The sequence below is a fragment of the Arachis stenosperma genome, chromosome 8 (genome assembly GCF_014773155.1).
Source record: "Arachis stenosperma cultivar V10309 chromosome 8, arast.V10309.gnm1.PFL2, whole genome shotgun sequence".
Lineage (NCBI taxonomy): Eukaryota > Viridiplantae > Streptophyta > Magnoliopsida > Fabales > Fabaceae > Arachis > Arachis stenosperma.
Window position 1 is genome coordinate 23,729,227 of NC_080384.1, and position 6,461 is coordinate 23,735,687.

The following is a 6,461-nucleotide window of genomic DNA, read 5'->3' on the forward strand; positions in this document are numbered from 1 at the left end:
TTTTCGAATTTCTTGAAGATGAATTCTAGAGTTTCATGATGATTTGTTGAAATCTGGCTGGCTGAGAAGCCATGTCTAATCTGATTGGACCGAGGTTTCAACTTATCACCACAAGAGCTTGTTGATTTCATATCAATCTTGCTTTTGGAGCAGTGATTTGCTAAGGCTTGGCTGACCTTTGGTCATGTCTAGTGTTTTGGACCGAAGCTTTCTTTGGAAGCTTGGCTGGCTGTGAAGCCATGTCTAATTCCTGGACCGGAGTCTTAGACTAGCATTGCACTGATTCCTGGAATTCTCATTAAGAATTTTGATACCTTCTTTTTCCACTTAATTTTCGAAAAAACACAAAAAAATTAAAAAAATTAAAAAATCATAAAATTCAAAAATATTTCTTGTTTGAGTCTAGTGTCTCATCCTAGTTTGGTGTCAATTGCATGCATTCATATGTCTTAGTGATCTTCAAGATGTTCTTGATGATTCACTTGCTCTGATCTTTGAATTCTATTGACTTGAGTATTTTGTGTGTCTCATATGCATTTTCAGTTCATTAGTGTCAGTAGTATACAAACTGCTAAGTTTGGTGTCTTGCATGCATTGTTATTTGATTCTTGTTGCATTTTAATTATTAAAAATCCAAAATATTTTTAATTTGTGTCTTTTCAAGTCAATGATACAAGGGATTGAAGATTCAGAACACACTGCAGAGGAATTATACAGAAAAAGCTGAGCATTCAAAAATGCCCAGTGAAGAAGGCAGACTGGCGTTTAAACGCCAGCCAGGGCACTGGTTGGGCGTTTAACGCCCAAGAGGTAGCATTTTGGGCGTAAACGCCAGAATGTATACCATTCGGGCGTTTAACGCCAGGATGGTGCTAGGGGGAAGATTTGTTTTCAAATCAATTTTTTTGCAAGTTTTTCAAAATCAAATTTTTCAAATCAAATCTTTTTCACTCAAATGTTTTCAAAATTAATTTCTTTCCTTCAAAGATACTTACTAACAATTAATGATTGATTGAACATTTTTTGCCTTTTCTGTTGAGGAAGGTTTTATGTTTGAATCATATCTTTTCTTGTTAGGCAAGTCATTAATTTTTAAAATCATATCTTTTCAAATTGTTTCAAATCATATCTTTTAAAATTGTTTTCAAATCATATCTTCTCAATCACATCTTTTAAAAACCATAACTTTTCAATTAAATCTTTTAACTACATCTTTTTCAAAATAGTTTTCAATCAAATCTTTTTAATTTCTAATTTCAAAATCCTTTTCAAAAATCACTTGATTTCTTTTTCACTTTGAATTTTCGAAAATTATCAATCAAATTTTCAAAATGTTTTCAAAATCTTTTAAATGAATTTCGAAAATTCTCTTCCCTCCTTCCCACATCCTTCTATTTATGGAGTACTACTCCTTCTAAATGCACAATTCGAACCTTATCTAACTAAAGTTCGAATTCTTCTTCTCCTTTTCTTTCTATTTCTTTTCCTCTGACATTTCAAGGAATCTCTATACTGTGACATAGAGGATTCCACATTTTCTTGTTCTCTTCTCTTTCATATGAGCAGGAGCAGAGACAAAGGCATTCTTGTTGAAGCTGATCCTGAACCTGAGAGGACCCTGAAGAGAAAGCTAAGAGAAGCCAAAGCACAACTCTCTTTAGAGGACCTGACCGAATTCTTCAAGAAAGAAGAACCCATGGCAGCCGAAAACAACAACAATGCCAACAATGCAAGGAAGGTGCTGGGTGACTTTACTGCACCTACTCCCGACTTCTATGGGAGAAGCATCTCTATCCCTGCCATTGGAGCAAACAACTTTGAGCTTAAGCCTCAATTAGTTTCTCTAATGCAACAGAATTGCAAGTTCCATGGACTTCCAATGGAAGATCCTCATCAGTTTTTAGCTGAATTCTTGCAAATCTGTGACACAGTCAAGACTAATGGGGTTAACCCTGAGGTCTACAGACTGATGCTATTCCCTTTTGCTGTAAGAGACAGAGCTAGAATATGGTTGGATTCTCAACCCAAAGAAAGCCTGGACTCTTGGGAAAAGCTAGTCAATGCCTTCTTGGCAAAGTTCTTTCCACCACAAAGATGGAGTAAGCTTAGAGTGGAAGTCCAAACCTTCAGACAGAAGGATGGGGAATCCCTCTATGAAGCTTGGGAAAGATACAAACAATTAATCAGAAGATGTCCTTCAGACATGCTTTCTGAATGGAGCATCATAGGTATTTTCTATGATGGTCTCTCTGAACTATCTAAGATGTCCTTGGATAGCTCTGCTGGAGGATCTCTTCATCTGAAGAAGACGCCTGCAGAAGCTCAAGAATTGATTGAAATGGTTGCAAATAACCAATTCATGTACACTTCTGAAAGGAATCCTGTGAACAATGGGACTAGTCAGAAGAAAGGAGTTCTTGAGATTGACACTCTGAATGCCATATTGGCTCAGAACAAGATATTGACTCAACAAGTCAATTTGATTTCTCAAAGTCTGTCTGGAATGCAAAATGCACCAAACAGTACTAAGGATGCTTCATCTGAGGAAGAAGCTTATGATCCTGAGAACCCTTCCATGGAAGAGGTGAATTACCTAGGAGAACCCTCTGGAAATACCTACAATTCTTCATGGAGAAATCACCCAAATCTCTCATGGAAGAATCAAGAGAGACCTCAACAAGGTTTCAATAACAATAATGGTGGAAGAAACAGGTTTAGCAATGGCAAGCCTTTTCCATCATCTTCTCAGCAACAGACAGAGAGTTCTAAGCAGAATACTTCTGACTTAGCAACAATGGTCTCTGATCTAATAAAGACCACTCAAAGTTTCATGAATGAAACAAGGTCCTCCATCAGAAATTTGGAAGGACAAGTGGGTCAGCTGAGCAAGAAAGTTACTGAACTCCCTCCTAGTACTCTCCCAAGTAATACAGAAAAAAATCCAAAAGGAGAGTGCAAGGCCATCAACATGGCCGAATATGGAGAGGAAAGAGAGGAAGAAGACGCCACTAAGAAAGACCTCAGTGGGCGTGCACCACTCTCCTCTGAGTTCCTCAATGAGGAACCTTGGGAATCTGAGGCTCAAAATGAGACCATAGAGATTCCATTGGACTTGATTCTGCCATTCATGAGCTCTGATGAGTATTCTTCCTCTGAAGAGGATGAGTATGTCACTGAAGAGCAAGTTGCTAAATACCTTGGAGCAATCATGAAACTAAATGACAAGTTATTTGGAAATGAGACTTGGGAGGATGAACCTCCCTTGCTCACCAAAGAACTGGATGACTTGTCTAGGCAGAAACTGCCTCAAAAGAGGCAGGATCCTGGGAAGTTTTCTATACCTTGTACCATAGGCACCATGACCTTCAAGAAGGCCTTGTGTGACTTAGGGTCAAGTGTGAACCTCATGCCCCTCTCTGTAATGGAGAAATTAGGGATCTTTGAGGTGCAAGCTGCAAGAATCTCATTAGAGATGGCAGACAACTCAAGAAAACAAGCCCATGGACTTGTAAAGGATGTTCTGGTTAAAGTTGAAGACCAGTACATTCCTACTGATTTCATAGTCCTAGAGACTGGGAAGTGCATGGATGAATCCATCATCCTTGGCAGACCCTTCCTAGCCACAGCAAAGGCTGTGATTGATGTTGACAGAGGAGAGTTAATCATTCAAGTGAATGAAAAATCCTTGGTGTTTAAGGCCCAAGGATATCCCTCTGTCATCATGGAGAGGAAGCATGAAGAGCTTCTCTCAAAACAGAGCCAAACAGAGCCCCACAGTCAAACTCTAAGTTTGGTGTTGGGAGGCTACAACCAAACTCTAAGTTTGGTGTTGAAACCCCACATTCAAACTCTAAGTTGGTGTTGGGAGGTTTCAACACGGTTCTGAACATTTCTGAGGCTCCATGAGAGCCCTCTGTCAAGCTAATGACATTAAAGAAGCGCTTGTTGGGAGGCAACCCAATGTTTATAATTAATTATTTTCTTTTGTTATTTTATCTTTTTGTAGGTTGATGATCATAAGAAGTCACAAAAACAATGAAAAAAGCAAAAACAGAATGAAAAACAGGAAGAAAAACAGCACACCCTGGAGGAGAAGAAGCTGGCGTTCAAACGCCAGTAATGCTAGCTGTTGGGCGTTAACGCCCAGTCTGGCACCATTCTGGGCGTTTAACGCCAGAAAGGGGCACCAGACTGGCGTTAAACGCCAGTAAAGGGCAAGAACCTGGCGTTAAACGCCAGGAATGGGCACCAGCCCGGCGTTTAACGCCAGAAATGGCTCAAAACGTGATTTTGAGCAACATTTGGTGCAGGGATGACTTTTCCTTGACACTACAGGATCTGTGGACCCCACAGGACCCTACCATCACTCTCTCTCTTCTTCCCCCATTCACCAATCACCTCAACACCTCTTCCCCAAAAACCCCTCACCTATCAAATCCCATCTTTCTCTTCACCACTCACATCCATCCTTCATAAAACCCCACCAACCTCACCCTTCAAATTCAAACCACTTTCCCTCCCAAACCCACCCATAATGGCCGCACCATTCACCCCCTTCTCTCCTATAAATACCCTTCTGCAACTCTTCATTTTTACACAACCTAAACACCCTTTCTTCCCCCTCTTTGGCTGAATACACCACCATCTCCCTCTTCTTCATTTCTTCTTCTTCTACTCTCTTCTTTCTTCTTTTGCTCGAGGACGAGCAAACATTTTAAGTTTGGTGTGGTAAAAGCGTTGCTTTTTCGTTTTTCCATAACCATTTATGGCATCCAAGGCCGGAGAAACCTCTAGAAAGAGGAAAGGGAAGGCAAAAGCTTCCACCTCCGAGTCATGGGAGATGGATAGATTCCTCTCAAGGGTGCATCAAGACCACTTCTATGAAGTTGTGGCCTTGAAGAAGGTGATCTCCGAGGTCCCCTTTTCACTCAAAAAGGGTGAATATCCGGAGATCCGCCATGAGATCCGAAGAAGAGGTTGGGAAGTTCTTACCAACCCCATTCAACAAGTCGGAATCTTGATGGTTCAAGAGTTCTATGCCAATGCATGGATCACAAAGAACCATGACCAAAGTGTAAACCCGAATCCAAAGAATTATCTCACTATGGTTCGGGGGAAATACTTGGATTTTAGTCCGGAGAGTGTGAGGGTGGCGTTCAATTTGCCTATGATGCAAGGAGATGAGCATCCTTACACTAGAAGGGTCAACTTTGATCAAAGGTTGGACCAAGTCCTCACAGTCATATGTGAAGAGGGCGCACAATGGAAGCAAGATTCAAGAGGAAAGCCGGTCCAATTGAGAAGGCATGACCTCAAACCCGTGGCTAGAGGATGGTTAGAGTTCATACAACGCTCAATCATCCCCACTAGCAACCGGTCCGAAGTTACCATAGACCGGGCCATCATGATCCATAGTATCATGATTGGAGAAGAAATAGAGGTTCATGAGGTTATAGCCCAAGAACTCTATAGGTGGCGGACAAGACCTCCACCTTGGCAAGGTTAGCCTTTCCTCATCTCATTTGTCACCTCTGTTATTCAGTTGGAGTTGACATAGAGGGAGACATTCCCATTGATGAGGACAAGCCCATCACCAAGAAAAGGATGGAGTACACAAGAGATCTCACTCATCATGAGATCCCTGAGATTCCTCAAGGGATGAATTTTCCTCCACAAAACTATTGGGAGCAACTAAACACCTCCCTAGGAGAACTAAGTTCCAACATGGGACAACTGAGGGTGGAGCATCAAGAACACTCCAACATCCTTCATGAAATTAGAGAAGATCAAAGAATCATGAGGGAGGAGCAACAAAGACAAGGAAGAGACATTGAGGAGCTCAAGCACTCCATAGGATCTTCAAGAGCAAGAAAGAGCCGCCATCACTAAGGTGGACCCGTTCTTTGATTTCCTTGTTATTATTTTTCTGTTTTTCGAATTTTAATGCTTATGTTTATCCATGTTTGTGTCTTGTGATCATTAGTGTCTTAGTGTCTATGCCTTAAAGTTATGAATGTCCTATGAATCCATCACCTTTCTTCAATAAAAACGTGCCTAATTGATAAAAGAAAGAATTGCATGAATTTTGAATTTTATAATAGTTTAATTATTTTGATGTGGTGGCAATATTTTTGTTCTCTGAATGTATGCTTAAACAGTGCATATGTCTTTTGAATTTGTGGTTCATGAATGTTGGCTCTTGAAAGAATGATGAAAAAGGAGACATGTTACTGAGGATCTGAAAAATCAATAAAATGATTCTTGAAGCAAGAAAAAGCATTTCAAAAAAAAAAAAAAACCGAAAAAAAAAGAGAGAAAGGAATAAGAGTTGTGATCCAAGGCAATAAGAGTGTGCTTAAGAACCCTGGACACCTCTAATTGGGGACTTTAGCAAAGCTGAGTCACAATCTGAAAAGGTTCACCCAATTATGTGTCTGTGGCATGTATGTATCCGGTGGTAA

General features: G+C 40.4%; 1 non-coding gene across 1 annotated transcript; it reads right to left on the reverse strand.

Annotated features, from left to right (window-relative positions):
- Positions 1–2,101: 2,101 nt before the first annotated feature.
- On the reverse strand, positions 2,102–2,209 carry LOC130947120 (small nucleolar RNA R71). Its single transcript, XR_009072530.1, has one exon. It is a non-coding gene; the product is annotated as a small nucleolar RNA R71 (small nucleolar RNA).
- Between the last annotated feature and the right edge of the window lie 4,252 nt (positions 2,210–6,461).